At 40.9% G+C, this 17161-nt stretch overlaps 1 long non-coding RNA gene across 1 annotated transcript; it reads left to right on the top strand.

Moving 5' to 3' along the window:
* Positions 1-5775: 5775 nt before the first annotated feature.
* LOC149469834 (uncharacterized) lies at positions 5776-10716 on the top strand. The gene is made up of 3 exons (XR_016311513.1): positions 5776-5922; positions 10293-10358; positions 10602-10716. It is a non-coding gene; the product is annotated as an uncharacterized LOC149469834 (long non-coding RNA).
* The last annotated feature ends 6445 nt before the right edge of the window (positions 10717-17161 follow it).

Consider the following 17161-nt stretch of genomic DNA (forward strand, 5'->3'; position numbering starts at 1 on the left):
TGGATTTAGGCATCTCTTAACAGAATTGATGAAAAGACTTGAAGAATGGGGACCTGCACAGTGCTTAGGAGATGTGTTCATGAAATTCGGATCAAAGCTGAAGACATACACCAATTTTTTCAACAACTACACTGTCATTCTAAAAACAATTGACAAGGTACCTATTAAAATACTTATGATGCATGGCAGCATGTTTGCTAGATCCTTTCTCTTTGGACAGGTACAGAGTTACAACATATTTTTGTGACTACATTGTTTTGCAAAATGTATGTGTTTTTCATTTAGATTTTCAATGTTTACTTGCTATCATTGTCATATACTGTATGTTTGTAATATTTCTAATATAATATAGAGAATTGTATTTTCTCTATACACATGCTAGACCAGCCTTTCTCAACCAGGGTGCCTTGAGGTTTCTTTAGGGGTGCTTTGGCAAAATGTCTAAAAATTGCCCAAAAATTGTATACAAGCCAGCACTTGTAAAAAGCCTGCCTTTTAGTTACACAAAGCCACAGGTTTTCATTGTGCACCATTACAACCTTCTAGCCGCCGGCGTCCTGACAACTTATGACATCATCAGTTGACAAAGAGGATGTCAGCTGGCTGCACAGCATCCTAGTTTGACCCTCCCCTGCCCCTCTCCATCAGTGCTGGGGTCACATTAGCTCAGTGATGGAGAAAAACTGAGGGAGAAGAGAAACCATGGAATACTACCCAATACCTGTGTGCAAAAATGTATTTACTTTGGAAGAATAAATCCCCTCTAATGTTGGGTGTCTTACATGTGTGGATGTTGCTGCATTATATAAAACTATTAGAATAGATTTTCACATTTTAGAATGGGGTGCCCTTTTAAAATTATGGACAGTTTTGAGGCACCCCATTTTAAAATGGGGTGCCTTAAAACTGTCCATAATTTTAAAGGGTGTCTTGACTGAAAAAAATGTTGAGAAACACTGTACTAGGCAGTAAATTAGTATCCTTGTAGAGCAACAGCTGCAAAAAGTAAACTACATAATAAATAGACAGTATTAGGGTTCATGAAAAGATGGCAGTCAGTTAAATCTTTTTTTTTCACTATCTCCCGCACCACCATCCCAATATATTTAGACACTAAGGCTCATGTACACTGCAGCGGATAAACTCACGTTTAGGAGCTTTTCTGCCTTTTTTTCAGCAGCCCCTGAACTCACCCTAATGTTTTCCTATATGTCCATGTACACATCGTCGTTTACAGTCCTTTACAGGCAGTTGAGTTTACAGTCGTTTTTTTGAACGCACCAAACTTGCGTTCAGGAGTAGATTTTATCAGCGTTTCAACACCAAACGCTTGTAAATGCGGCCAACCACGTTTATAAGTGTTTGCATTTGTAAAATTTTTTTAACTCTTCAATTTCCAGATGCTGTCCAGAGCCTTTTTTCATCATGAAAAATGCATACAAAGCGTTTTCCCGGTACTCAAATGGACCTGGTACACCATACTTTGAGGTTTTGCATGAAAGAAAATATGTTAGACACTGCTGCAATAATTTCTGCACAGAAATGAGCTGGAACACATCCAAACACCAAAAAAAAAAAGACAGCTAATCTCAACAAATACTTTTTTCTTTCTACTTCTGCTCTCTCTATTTCTCTTAAAATGTCTGGAATAGTTAATTTGTTACTGTTTTTCCGTGCATTTTGGAAGGTCTCCTGAGGTTATCTTTAAAAAATGCTTCTAAACGCAAACGCTCATAAACGCGGTATGCAAATGCGGCTAAACAGGCATTTTTTTAACCTACGTTTTCCAGCAGTCAGTTTCCATCGTTCAGAAGTGTCCTGTGTACATGGAGCCTAAAAAAATGTATAAAATATATTAGGATGCAAAGTGGTATGGGGAAAACAACACTTCAACACAGGATATACGGTTAAATACATAGTAACTAAACTAGAATACACAGGTTTGATAAAAAAGAGCAGTCTCCAGCATATACAGTATATCAACTGGTAGAGTTTATAACCTTCAAAATATAAAACACATATACAGTCTGTAAGTACTAATTTTAATTGAAACAACATATGTAATTAAGTTATTAGACTGATTTCACTGTTGTGGGTTTAGTAACACTTTCAAGTTTTAACTATATATTCTGTGTTGAGGTGCTTTTTTTTTTCCTCCACACCATTACATAATAAATACTCAGAAAACTCCTAGATGGTGACCAGACTGGGTGCAGCCTGAACTGAAATTGTTCTTCTAAGGCTACGTTCACACTAGCGTTGTGTGCAGGTGGCAGAGAGGCGTTTGGGAAGCATTTTTACCGCTTCCAAACACCTCAGACAATTCTGCACTTGCAGCACATGGTGCTGTTCTAACGGGAGCGTTAGCGTCGTGGCAAAACGGACTCCTCTGGTCGAGTCAGCAGGCGTTGAAGCCTCCTATTCTAGTCTATGGTGCCGCTCCTCAAACGCCCGCCGGTGTTTGCGGAGCGGTAACACCATTTAAGCTTCATTATAGGCGTTTGTGAAGCTTTTTTAACGCTCGGCAAACGCCTAGCAACCACCACAAAACCGCGCATACGGCGTTTGCCGAGCATTAAAAACCAACGCTTGCCAAGCACTATAGGGGCGTTTGGCAAGCGTTGGTAAAACAGACAAGTGTGAATGAGCCCTTAGAGATGTAACCACATTCAATGTAAATCTACTGGTAAAGCTGTCTAGAGACAGGTAGTTGTGTCATCTTCAAGGAATGCGTATCTCGGCTCTTTTATATGAAATTACTATTTCTGTTTCAATATACATATATAATGTCGATTTATGTATTTGCAGTGCAGGGAAGCGATTACAACTTTCCGAGCTTTCTTGAAGAGGCATGATCAAACTGTTGTAACTAAAATGATGAGGTAAGTAAGATGATCTCTTTTGTAAAAAAGCAGTGTACTTTTAATGTCGGATATATTATAAATAGCAGTGGTCAAATATGCTCAGGTTGGATACGCCAAGGGTTCAGTTAATCTTGCCTGAAATTAGGGAAACCTGAACTGAAAACAATAATGCAGCATGGGAGGCTGGAGTGCAGTCAGAACTCATGATTCTCAAAATTGTTCTGGGTTGGTGACTCATTGGTAACATTTTAAACCAGTGGAGGTAGGCACATGTCTATAATGTTCTCATTAAAAAATAAGAGACTGAAGTAGGATGCAAAAGTGTGCAGTTGGACTGATGGACATTTCTAATGAAGGATATTTGGCCGAAATGTATTAGAGAGAAAAAAAAAAAAAAGAGTACAAGCAGGTGTTTTACTACATGCATTAGGAGACCACAGATGGCACAAGCAGTGTAAAATTGGCCAGCATCATGCTATTTTTAGTGAACAAAGCCAGACAAAGCGCTCAGGCAAAGATTTTACTACAAGAATTATAATACTGCAGTGTATACAGCAGTGTAAATATATCTTTAAGCACACCAAACCTAAAAAGGCCCTATCAACATATAAAATAAAAAACTCACAAGAGAAATAAAAACTCCAAAATACCACCCCCAAAACAAGAGCCCACTTTTTGTAAAGAGACGACATTCTAAAAAATTTCTCCTGGATGATATGTACAAGAATTTGCCTGAACCTTGAACTTGCATTCAGCACAAACTCATGTTAGTGGCTAACTTGGGAGCCTCATCCCTAATTAATAACATAGTGACAAAAAATCCTCTGCAGTTTGCAGTTAGAAATACCAGCCATTGTATGAGTTACACCAGTATAACCAAGCAGCCTAATAGCCTAGTAGTAGAAAACAAGTTTTAGGAATTCTACTCCTATCTCAAAACTGTATAGGATATGACTTATAGGTTTCTCTTTGATAGAGGTGAATGTAAACGTGCAGCGGTCACTCACTGGTAAGTATGTATGAGGACAGGGGGTCGGCATTCTCCTCTCTTCTTCTAATAACAGAGGTTTAACTGTGTGTTTTATGTTGTATTAAGGGAAACCTGTTCTGAGCAAAATATGTAGGCTGCCATTGCATTTCTGAAAATTCTTGTTGCCTGGCATCAATATTTTGGCTCACTGGCTTAAAACAAATATGAAGAATGGTGAAAACTCCTGATTCTAAAATTGTTCTGGATTGGTGACTTGTATGTTTTTAAAGCCTAACTTCAGCTTTCAGTTAACTTTAGTTTGTTTGAACCAAGCTGGATCAACCAACTCTGCCCAACTCTGTCATACTTTAAACCCAAAATCAAAGATGTAATATATTCTGAAGCTTACCAATCCTTAGATGTGGAGGCTGCATTAGTTTTCCTTTTTTATTTATTTATTTTTTATTTCACCTGGTGATCCAGCCAGTAACACAGCTCTTGAACTCGGGTGTCTGCATTCTGGATGAAGTAGTAAAGCAGACAACTTTGGAGAGCAGAATTGACAGGGGGTAGTGTTAAACTAGCAAATTTAGATTGACATGACCAACAAATCAAAGCTGAACTACAGCTAACATTTTTTAAGCAGTTATAGTAACAGATTTTCTGTTCCTTCTGGGATAAATCTGATAAAGTGTTACTAAAGCTTTGTGTGTGTGTGTGTGTGTGTGTGTATTATTTTTTAAATAACAAACATGTCATACTTACCTGCTCTGTTCCCCTTCTTTTTGGGTCCCCTGCCAGTACTCCTGGCTCCTCCCCCTCGAGCAGTGCCCCCAGAGAAAGGCGCCTGCCCCGGGGGCACCACTGCACGCTCACCCCTGAGCTGCTGCTCTATGAATCCATAAGAAACAGAGCTGCAGCTTGTCCCCACCCCCCGCTCTCTCCTAACTGGCTCCCTGACTGTGATTGACAGCAGTGGGAGCCAATGAGGAAGAGTCCCCATAAAGCTGAGGCTATCACTCACACCACTGGATTTGGGGTTGGGGGGGGGAGGGGGCGCTGCATGACAGTAAAAAAAAAAAACCTTGAGCCTTTAGAACCACTTTAACATAAAAAACTTTAGATGTGTTTCTAGGCAAACACGACATACAGGGATATAGAAAACAGTAGACACGCACTCAAGTGGACTGGTATCTTTATTCAACCTTACCAGCTATATAACTATGTAACCTAAACAAATAAAAGCTGACCATTTTAAGCTGTCCTGTCAGTAGTGAATGGTTTGTCTGGACAGCATGGTCCGTTAAAGACAGTTGAAAAATAACAGATTTACTGGCTGGATCACCAAGTGAAAATAAAGTGGAAAAAAAGAAAAATGCAGCTGCCACATCTGAGAATTGAATAACTTTTTGCTTTTTGGTTTAAAGTGGTTCTAAAGGTTGAAGGTTTTTTTTACAGATACCCTCCCCCCAACCCCCCCTTATACTTACCTGAGCATGATGTTGATCGTGTGCTGTTCACAAGAGCAAAGGCTTTCTAGGCTAACTCCTTCCTCATTGGCTCAGAGACAGCAACTGTCAATTGCAGCTAGTGAGGAGGGATCGGGTTGGGGGGGAGGAGCTGAGCTCTGTATGTCAATGTACACAGGGGGGAGGACCCAGGCCAATGTGGGACACAAGAAGAGGAGGATATGTTTGTTATTTTATTTTTTAAATATGGTTGTACAATCACTTTAAAGCTGAAGTTTTATTTGCCTATATTTTTGCTTTCCCTGGTTCCTCTGTCTCTCCTCATCAACATGCTAATAACATTTCCAAATAAAATAATTTTTTGTTTTTTCATACATGCAATATTGAAAGTAAAGATGGGGTTTGTTTTTTAAATAGAACTAAAGTCTAATTAAAACATATTTATTTGTCTATTTCAATTAGTTTCCAGGAATTGCTATTATTCCCGTCTGTTCGATTTGAAGAGTATGTGAACCTTTTGTATGCTCTTCGTCTTCATACTCCTCCAGACCATCAAGATCGCAATGACCTAAACACAGCTATTACAGAACTGAAGCAGTACAAGGATTTTATTTTGCGGGTTGGTAATTTATGATACATCGGTAACAGAAAACAGTTAATAGTTTCTACAGTTATGCCTATAAAAAAGGAAGGAATTAAAGCGCATCTAAACTCAAGAACAAAAATATACTATATTGCAAGTTATAAGTCCTTAGATGTGGTAATTAGGATTTTTTCAACATAATTTTTTCTTTTATTTGACCTGGTAATCCTGCCAGTAACACACTTCCTGTTGTAGGGTGACAACACTTACTCATTATACTGTCACCTTAGGCTGCTCACTTCTACTTCAACAACAGAACATCTCCCTCACATCTCCATAACATAGGGGTGTTCTGTAGTTCACAGTGGTGAACTGGGGGAAGGATGATAACATTGCTTGACATTTCAGTGCGGCAGAGGCGGAGGAGCTCCTAGCTAGGCCAGGAAGTTAGGAACTCACTGGATTTTTGGCAGATCAATAAGTACATTGTTTTACTTGAAACACAAAAAATAAAAGCAAATCAAAACATGGGGAAATGTGTGTGTATTGCAAGATGGTATTGCATGTTTTTTTTTTATAATACTGCTCTGACATACATGTTTTTTGTACTTAGTTGCTAAATGTATGGATGCCAAAATTGCATTGCTTACACTTTATTAGGAAACAGTGATCATAAAGCAAATCAGTAAAAGGACACATATAGGGCACAAATGCCTAGTGCATTATCTTAAGCACTTTATTAGGTAAAGCAAATAAAAATATACTCACAACTCCAACATGTGAATGGATGACTGAGCCACCTGGCACTTTTGGGGAATTGGCCCCCTTACTTAGAGCTATGGCTGGGCTCTGAGGAAGAGAACCAGTACCCTGAAACGCATCAGATGGCTCAGTCATCCATTCACATGTTGGAGTTGGATAGCAGACTGTATTTCGTGCCTTGCGTGTTTTACATGCTTTCAGCCTATCGGGCTTGTGAGTATATTTTTATTTGCTTTACCAAATAAAGTGCTTAAGATAATGCACTAGGCATTTGCGCCCTGTTTGTGTTTTTTCTAGCATTGAATTTCCCTGATTCGAAGAGGGCTGCACCACCTACTTTTCCAGGTTGGGTTGCTTGACTCTGGCACAACTCTACAGCATAAGTGGGAGCCTCCACCATTTTTGAGCACTGAAGTGTCAAGTTTTTTGTTCATTTCCATAAAGCAAATCAGTAACCGACCTTTCCGGGTCCATTAGATGGTTTTATTGCTGGTTCGATTTACACAGTAGAACAGGGGTAGGCAACTGTTCAGAGGTTGAGATCTACCTGGATAACACGGAGGAAATTAAAGAACCCCACCGATGGGGGTTGTGTTGGCAGAGCGGTGCCCTTAAAAAAGAAAAACTATCAAGCTCCCAATAAAAAGACGTGTTACAGTAGTGTCCTCTACCCTCCTCCCCCTGCAGTAGTGGCCTGTATCCTCCCCCCCAAACTCAGCGCCCTCTGCCCCCTTCATATCACCTCCCCCCCCGTAGTGTCCTCTGCCCCCCCTTAGCAGTATCCTCAGCTCTCCTTCACATCACCCCCCCCCCACTGTAGTGTTAGTGTGATCTGCCCCCCCTGCACATCACTGCCGCCCCCCCCCCCCCCCCCACTGTAGTGTCTCTGCTTTCCTTCATATCACCCCCTCCCCCTTGTGGTGTCCTCTGCCCCTCAGTAGTGTTCTGCACCCCCCTTCCCCTACACACACAGCTCTGTGTGGGTAGCAGTCTCCTACCTGACAGCATGTGTACAGCAGAGCAGAGATTAGGAGACAGCTTAGTGCTGGATGGAAGGCAGGAGTGGGAGCTACTGGAGTTAACTTTTCATAATAACAAGCTGGTGATTGGTTGCTAGGACCGCAACCAATCACCTGCCGATTAATTTGAAAGGTTAACTGAGGTAGCTCCCGACCCTACCCTCCATCCAGCACTTTGCTGCCTCCCGCAGTGAACATGAGAGAGGCAGAGGATGGGGGGAAGCAGAGCTGAGTTCACCATCTACAGTTGTGTCCAAAATTATTCAACCCCCAATGCTGTAAAGGGGTTTAGGGACTATAGTGTACATTTGGAATTGTATTCAGAATCAAATCCTACAAGGACGTTGTAACTACCCAAATGCAACTAAAATGACATCAATTGTTTATGTAATACAGTAGTAAATGGTTCTTATGTGGTTTCTTCATTGCCACAATTATTCAACCCCTTAAAGACTACCACTCTGAAGAACAGAGGTTCATACAGGTGCTTTCCATCAGGTATTGAAAACACCTGTGGATGTCACCGAGCAGCAATCAAGCATAATAAGCACCAATTAGGCAGCTTTAAAATGACTGTGATACTCAGCTCCTTCTAGACATTTACTGGTGTGGTTACAAACATGGTGAAGGCAAGAGAATGGTCCAGGAAGACAAGAGAAGAGGTGATTTCTCTTCACAGGAAGGGCAATGGCTATAAGAAGATTGCAAAGATGTTAAACATACCAAGAGACACCTTAGGAAGCATCATTCGCAAATTCAAGGCAAAGGGCACTGTTGAAACGCTACCTGGTCGTGGCAGAAAGAAGATGCTGACTTCGACTGCTGTGCGCTACCTGAAGCGTAGAGTGGAGAGAAGTCCCCGTGTGACTGCTGAGGAACTGAGAAAAGATTTGTCAGATGTGGGTACAGAAGTTTCAGCCCAGACAATAAGACGCACACTGCGTAATGAAGGCCTCCGTGCCAGAACTCCCAGGCGTACCCCCTTGCTGTCTCCAAAGAATAAGAAGAGTCGACTGCAGTATGCCAAAAGCCATGTGGACAAACCACAAAAGTTGTGGGATAGTGTTCTGTGGACTGATGAAACAAAATTAGAACTGTTTGGGCCCATGGATCAACGCTATGTTTGGAGGAGGAAGAACAAGGCCTATGATGAAAAGAACACCTTGCCTACTGTGAAGCATGGTGGAGGGTCAATCATGCTTTGGGGCTGTTTTGCTTCTGCAGGTACAGGGAAGCTTCAGCGTGTGCAAGGTACCATGAATTCTCTTCAGTACCAGGAGATATTGGATGGAAACGTGATGCAGTCCGTCACACACCTGAGGCTTGGGAGACGTTGGACCTTTCAACAGGACAATGATCCCAAGCATACCTCCAAGTCCACTAGAGCATGGTTGCAGAGGAAAGGCTGGAACATTTTGGAGTGGCCATCGCAGTCACCAGACTTAAATCCGATTGAGAACCTCTGGTGGGACTTAAAGAAAGCAGTTGCAGTGCGCAAGCCTAAGAATGTGACTGAACTGGAGGCCTTTGCCCATGAAGAATGGGCGAAGATACCCGTAGATCGCTGCAAGACACTTGTGTCAAGCTATGCTTCACGTTTAAAAGCTGTTATAACTGTAAAAGGATGCTGTACTAAGTACTAAGATTGAATGTCACTTGGGGGTTGAATAAAACTGATAATGCTGTGAGCACAGAAAAGACATTTGTGGTTATTTCATTATAACTGTTATGTTATATTTGTCTGACCTACAAGTGCCTCTTTAATGTAAATGTAAGCAAGATGACTGAATGATCAAAAGCAATGTCAAACTGGCCAAAACACTCAATTTCAGTGGGGGTTGAATAATTTTGGACACAACTGTACCTCTCAGCTGCCTGCGGGTAACTGGTAGATAGCGGTCGATGGCTTGCCGATCCCCACAGTAGAACAATTTCAACAGAATTAGTGCCATCCTAAAGCTGCTCATAAGCTAGTAGAATTTTGCACAAAAAATATTTTTTAGGAACATTCGTTCAATTTCTCATTGGTAATGGGGGTCAAATCGATGTTCGTTTTCAACCATAGTGACAAGAAAATTCAAATAAACAGGAAGAAAAAGTTTTCTTGAATGAACAAATTGCCAAAAGTGTATGTTGTTTTCGTTTGAGAAAGTCTATTCACTCCAAAATCAAATGTATAAAAGAAAAAAAATTGAAGTACTTTAGAATGACATCTGTCACATCATTGAATGTACTCAGAATATTTGTACAAACGCTCATTTGAAAATCTGCTAGTGTATGTCTAGCTTTGGTCTGATTTCTGATACACATCTTTTTTTTTGCTAGAACCATGAAAAAAAATGCTATCAACAGCATGGCAATCATTATTCACGAGTGTATATGTAGGTATAGTAGGGAGGGAATCTCTGTTGGAGATATCTCCTGACTTCCTGGCCTGGAGGCAATGACAGTATTACTGGGACAGTGGCTTAGGGGGAAATCCTTCCAACAGTTAAGTAGACAGCAGTATCTAGCAGACAGATTTTCTAACCTTCCTTACTCTATTAAAAACAGAAATCAAGTTTTGGCTGGAGTTTTATATTAAGAACCTATTTTAATAATATGAATTTTAACATGTTTTAACAGGTGAAAGCTACCTTAGAAAAGGACACTGAGCTGACACATCTACAGAAGGCGATCCAAGGCTGTCCTGTAAGTTGTGACTACTTAGGTGGAAATATATTCCAGACCTTTTCCCATTCAAAATAGTCTCTTTTGGGAGATGAGGTGCAGATCTTTCAGTTTCATCTTTTCAGTTGATAGAGTAACCTCTTTTGAGTGCTGCCCTCTCAGTCATGATTTGAAGAGACCCTATAGCTAGAAGCATTGGTTTTAACAAAAAATCTTCCCATAATATTATATGTGCATATAATTCTGTTTGTTTTTGACCTGTAGAACACTCCCTTGTGTAAACAGCCAACAACCCTGAGATCGCTGCTAGGATGGATATGATGTCAGCAGCCCCAGCAGACAATCAGAACTGTCACTCAAGTGTACAGGGGAAGGGAGGGAGCTGGGCCAGCATGGAAAGTATTTGGACACTTCCAGAGGAGGAAAGGGAGTTACTAACAGTGAAACTTAAAGTGCACTTGTGTCCAGACTATGGTCATTAAACTCTTTACAAATTCTTAACAAGCATCTTGGATGTGATGTATGCAGCCCCAAATAGACTTAACAGTTATCAGTCAAGTGATACCTTATAGTATTCCCCATCACTTCTTTCCTGACATCTACATAGAAGGTTTTATAGGGAGGGGCAGGGAAACACAGATAGTAGTTAGACAGTCCCAGGAGGAATGAGGCCTATGATGTGCAAGGAGGGAGGGGGTTGTGTTAAGAAATTGACTCTTCCTGAAGCTGGAAACTGGTATATGAATTTATCGCAGAAGGCAGCCAGTGCTGAGACAGGTGCATCTGCAAAGGAGATTTGCTGTGCGCTTGGCAGAGCCTAATGAGGAAGTCTGAGAGACTAGTTTCCCATCAGGTCCACTTCCCTTGCAATTGACAGCAGTCAGTAGTGAAGGGATTCCACTACTGGGCTGTTAAACCACTTTATGTCCGGGGCAATTTTAAAATTTTTCAGCATTTTTGCTATATAATTGCTTAGAACCCCCAAAGATTATGTATTTGCTGAAGGCAGATGCCCTGTAGAATAAAATGATGGCAGTTGCAAACTTTTGGCAGGATATTTGTATAGCTGTTTATCAAACGCATATTTTTAGGGAAAAAAATACAGTAAAATGAATTTTAGTGCACACAAACATAATTAATACCCATTTTTTGTGTAAAATATAGAAGACCAGGTTTCTTTGAGTAAATAGATACCAAAAATGTCAAGACTCAAAATTGCACGAGGGGAATTAGGGAACAGATGTTACCGCTTTTTACCATGGTCCTGGGCTCCCTGGAGAAATGGAAGAGAATAGGAACCACTGCAGGCAGTGGTGACCCTTTTCAAAAGTGATCAGGCAGCTGTAGAGCCACCTGAATCACATTTACTGAACAGCCAATCGCCTGCTGAAACAAAATGACAACAAGCTCATAAACTAATGTAAATAAAAAATGGCATAACAAAGTTAACACGCAACCCCTCCCTTATCCCTAATCAGGGGTGGACTGACAACTCATGGGGCCCCCAGGCAATAGGGGATCATGGGGCCCCTGTGTCCTTGCCCAAACTCAAAAAAGTCTATGAAAAAGGTACCAGGGGCATCTCATGGGGCCCCCTACTGACCCCGGGCCCTCGGGCAGTGCCCGAGTTTCCAAATGGTCAGTCCGCCCCTGTCCCTAATAACGTTGAGCTGTCTCTGTACACCAAGCTACAGTTGGTTTTAGTTACCTCATGTTTCCTTATCTACAAACTGGCATAATTCTTTTTGAATTTGTTGCAGACTTAGTGACATAATGTTAAAGTGACGCAAAGAAGAACTATATGAATCTGTCACAGGTGTTGGAACGGGTAATGAAACTATCGCAAGGCTGTTATAAAATAAAATAGGTGCAGACTTTTCTAAAGGGCCAAACCACCAGAAAAGTGTTGCAAATGCTTTAGTGAATTGCCCCCGTTGTCCCATGAGTTATATTTTAGATGGAAAGGACAGTGAAACGTCTATTTTTCTGCTTCTCAAAAAACTCCTCTGGCTATGAGGTCTCCAAAACATTTTTGCTTTTTCAGAAAAGTAGTGAGCAAAGTGCAAAATACAGTACAGTAACCAAGCTGTCATCTTTTATTGTTCTTACAACTCTACACTGCTAAATGGTGACATCTGATGTGGTACTGCACATTATACATTATCACAGCTCTTTACGGTGTTATATAGCAATGACCCTGTGGTTTGTAGTAAAGTCCACTTTTTAATTTTGATCTAATAATATGTAAACAAACAACGAAAAGTACACCATTTCCACCTCTTCAAAAACACTGGTAGAGTATACTACCATGTTAGCCATCGATTAGTGCAGAAGGTGTGAAGTATAAAGTAGAGATCAGGTTAATACTAACTATTCTTAAAAATGTACCTATCCTGCATACACTTTATGAAAGAGATCTGTGTACTATTTTTAATCCACTCCAGTCCAGCTACATGATCCTGCAGCTCTGGCTCCCCTGTGTAAGGGAGCACTCAACAACCACTGAATTCCTGGAGCTGTGATGTCACCCATACGCTTTCATGGCCCAGCTGTTGGTGCTTCCCAACACATGATCAGACCAGATTAAAAATAGGAAAGTACACAGATCTTTTAATACAGGGTAAGTAGGATGGGTAGGAGTTAGGCGGGATGGAGGCGCATTTTTAAGAATAGTTGGAATTTGCCTTTACTACAACTTTAGGTGAATATTTATTGCAGCTTACCAATCCTTAAATGGTGGTTGCATTTTTTTTTTTAGACTTTTCTCCTCTTTCACTTTTACATTGCGATCTGGCCAGTTACACCCTTCTGTCTGTCTACTTCACTGAATGAGCAACAGGGACACCCTTGGACAGCAGCACTGTCAATGGGAAGGGTTTAGTGTTAGATGCAGTAGCACAGGGGTTAAAATTTCAAGTCCAGACCTACTAGCCGGTCACAAAACTTACTCTCCACCAGTTGCCCCACCCAACCTTGCCCAGGTCCGCCCCCCAACCGCACCCCTGACCCGTCCAAACCCCACCCCCGGCCTGCCCCAAACCATGCCCCCTTAAAGCTTATGAAATTACATTTTTCTTTAGAATAAATAGTCCAAAATATAAAACTGTACACAGTAATGTATATCCCAGCTCCCCTGTACTCCATTATAGTGATATGACATGTATACAGTAATGTATATCCCAGCTCCCCTGTACTCCATTATAGTGATATGACATGTATACAGTAATGTATATCCCAGCTCCCCTGTACTCCATTATAGTGATATGACACGTATACAGTATGTATATCCCAGCTCCCCTGTACTCCATTATAGTGATATGACATGTATACAGGAATGTATATCCCAGCTCCCCTGTACTCCATTATAGTGATATGACATGTATACAGTAATCATTACTGTATACATGTCATCACTATAATGGAGTACAGGGGAGCTGAGATATACATTATTGTATACATGTCATATCACTATAATGGAGTACAGGGGAGCTGGGATATACATTACTGTATACATGTCATATCACTATAATGGAGTACAGGGGAGCTGGGATATACATTACTGTATACATGTCATATCACTATAATGGAGCACAGGGGAGCTGGGATATACATACTGTATACATGTCATATCACTATAATGGAGTACAGGGGAGCTGGGATATACATTACTGTATACATGTCATATCACTATAATGGAGTACAGGGGAGCTGGGATATACATTACTGTATACATGTCATATCACTATAATGGAGCACAGGGGAGCTGGGATATACATACTGTATACATGTCATATCACTATAATGGAGTACAGGGGAGATGGGATATACATTACTGTATACATGTCATATCACTATAAAGGAGTAAAGGGGAGCTGGGATATACATTACTGTATACATGTCATATCACTATAATGGAGTACAGGGGAGCTGGGATATACATTACTGAGTAATGTATATCCCAGCTCCCCTGTACTCCATTATAGTGATATGACATGTTGTATACAGTACTTACTGTCCCCCCGAGTCCCCCGCGGCGGTGGAGAGGGTGTCTCTTCTCAGCGGAGGAGAGCGGACCTCTCCTGTGCCTGTCCCCTCGGCAGTGGTGCCGCAGAAGCCGGAAATCGGAAGTTGTAAACCGGAACTCGGCTTCACAATGAGGCTTGGAGCGTAGGTGCAGTCGCTCCATGCTTCATTTGTGCTCACCGCTCGCAGCCGCTCGCCACAGAGGAATTTCTCCTCGCATTTGGCGAGTGGCTTTTTCAAGCCCTGCAGTAGCAGATATTATGCCAATTCATGTCAATGCAACTCAGCACAGTGCAACTTTGGAAAAGGGTCCTGTACTACATTACCTTGAAAAAGTATTCACACCCCTTGAATTTTTCCACATTTTGTCATGTTTGCTGTGTCCTTCACATGGCTTCTTGCAAACTGCAAATGGGACTTCTTATGGCTTTCTTTCAACAATGGCTTTCTTCTTGCCAAACGTCCGTAAAGGCCAGATTTGTGGAGTGCATGACTAATAGTTGTCCTGTGGACAAATTCTCCCACCTGAGCTGTGGATCTCTGCAGCTGCACCAGAGTTACCATAGGCCTCTTGGCTGCTTCTATGATCTCCTTGCCCGGTCTGTCAGTTTAGTGGAACTAAGTGGAAGTGGAACTAAACGCCCAGAACCCCCACCTTCCAGTGATGCAGTGGTTACACCTCCAGATGCCAGGTTTTAGGCTTCTGGATTGGCCATTGTGGGGATATCGTTATCCTGCACAATAAACTAGTCATTTCATCTTCTGAATACCTTTCACAATTATGGAGGCCCTTGAGCACCAGGACAGTGGAAACACCTACAAAATCACCCCATTTTGCAGAGTAAAAACTCAAAGGTACTTTTTAAGAGGAAGGGTGTTTTGTTTTTTTAATACAAATTAGTTAATTTAATAAGATATTTTTCAAACACAGCACGGGTATACTTGGAATTTCACCCCAAAACACATTCTGGTACTCCTCCCAAGTACAGTTGTGTTCAAAATAATAGCAGTCAGACATCACTAACCTGATCAATCACTGTTTTTGGTAGAATTGATATTTCTACATGGCAAATAATTTACTAGCAGGTGTAGTAGAGTAATAGAAATCCAACAGACCCAACAGTCATGACATGCATGCTGCTGATTCTGTGTAATTGAATCACTAATTGAAAGGGGCATGTTCAAAATAACAGCAGTGTGGAGTTCTATTAGTGAGGTCATTCATTCTTTGAAAAACAGGTGGCAATTATTGCCCTTATTTAAGGAAGGAAGGCAGCAAATGTTGTACATGCTGGTTACAGTGCATTTCTCTCTGAAATTCTGAGGAAAATGGGTCGTTCCAGACATTGTTCAGAACAGCTTACCTTGATTAAAAAGTTGATTGGAGAGGGGAAAACATAAAAAGAAGTACAGAAAATGATAGGCTGCTCAGCTAAAATGATCGCAAATGCTTTAAAATGGCAACCAAAACCTGAGAGACGTGGAAGAAAGCGAAAAACTATCATTCGAATGGATAGAAGAATAGCCAAAATGGCAAGGACTCAGCCAACAATCAGCTCCAGGAAGATTAAAGGTGGTCTAAAGTTACCTGTGAGTACTGTTACAATTAGAAGACGCCTATGTGAAGCCAAGCTATTTGCAAGAAGCCCCCGAAAAGTACTACTGTTGAAAAAAAGACGTGCTGAAGAGGTTACAATTTGCCAAAGAGGACATTGACTGGCCTAAAGAGAAATGGCGCAACATTTTGTGGACTGATGAAAGTAAGATTGTTCTTTTTGGGTCTAGTGGTCAGTTTGTCAGATGACCCCCAAACACTGAATTCAAGCCACAGTACACTGTGAAGACAGTGAAGCATGGTTGGGCAAGCATCATGATATGGGGATGTTTCTCATACTACGGTGTTGGGCCTATTTATCGCATACCAGGGATCATGGATCAGTTTGAATACATCAGAATACTTGAAGAGGTCATGCTGCCTTATGATGAAGAGGAAATGCCCTTGAAATGGGTGTTCCAACAAGACAACGACCCCAAACACACCAGTAAACGTGTAACATCTTGGTTCCAGACCAACAAGATTGACGTTATGGAATGGCCAGCCCAATCCCCGGATCTTAATCCAATAGAAAACTTGTGTGGTGACATCAAAAATGCAGTTTCTGAGGCAAAACCAAGAAATAGAGAAGAGCTGTGGAATGTAGTCCAATCATTCTGGGCTGGAATACCTGTTCACAGGTGGCAGAAGTTGGTTGACTCCATGCAACACAGATGTACAGCAGTTCTCAGAAACAGTGCTTATACAACTAAATATTAATAAGTGATTCAAAGGAAAGCAAAATCTTCAAACATTTTTCAGTTTATATAGTGAATGTTTGAGTTTGTAAAGAAGAATACAAACACTGATATATTTTTGAATAGTCTAATATTCACTTTTCTTCAATTTTGTTTAGAGGAACAACACAAATTTGATATATTTTTCTTCATGTTTTGATTTGGAATAGAATGTGTAGTGTTCCCAATGCATTTGTGTGTATGGAAATAAAAGCTATTAGAAGGATTTTGAGCTTTATTCACTTTTTTCAACACACTGCTATTATTTTGAACACAACTGTATATGGATACCACGTGTGAAACGTTTTCAGTGTTTGGACTGATTATGTATCGGACATTGTATCTTGTGTATGACAATAATCAACTAATTTTATCAAAACCAGTGAATTGTAATGGTTGTCTCTGTACAAGTAGTCAGAGAATATACTTTGGTGTAGTACCACCTATAGCAGTCCCCATTCCTTTAAGCT

Source organism: Staurois parvus, unplaced genomic scaffold (assembly GCF_062004578.1).
Source record: "Staurois parvus isolate SC_StPar_1 unplaced genomic scaffold, SC_StPar_1.0 ptg000059l, whole genome shotgun sequence".
Taxonomy (NCBI): domain Eukaryota; kingdom Metazoa; phylum Chordata; class Amphibia; order Anura; family Ranidae; genus Staurois; species Staurois parvus.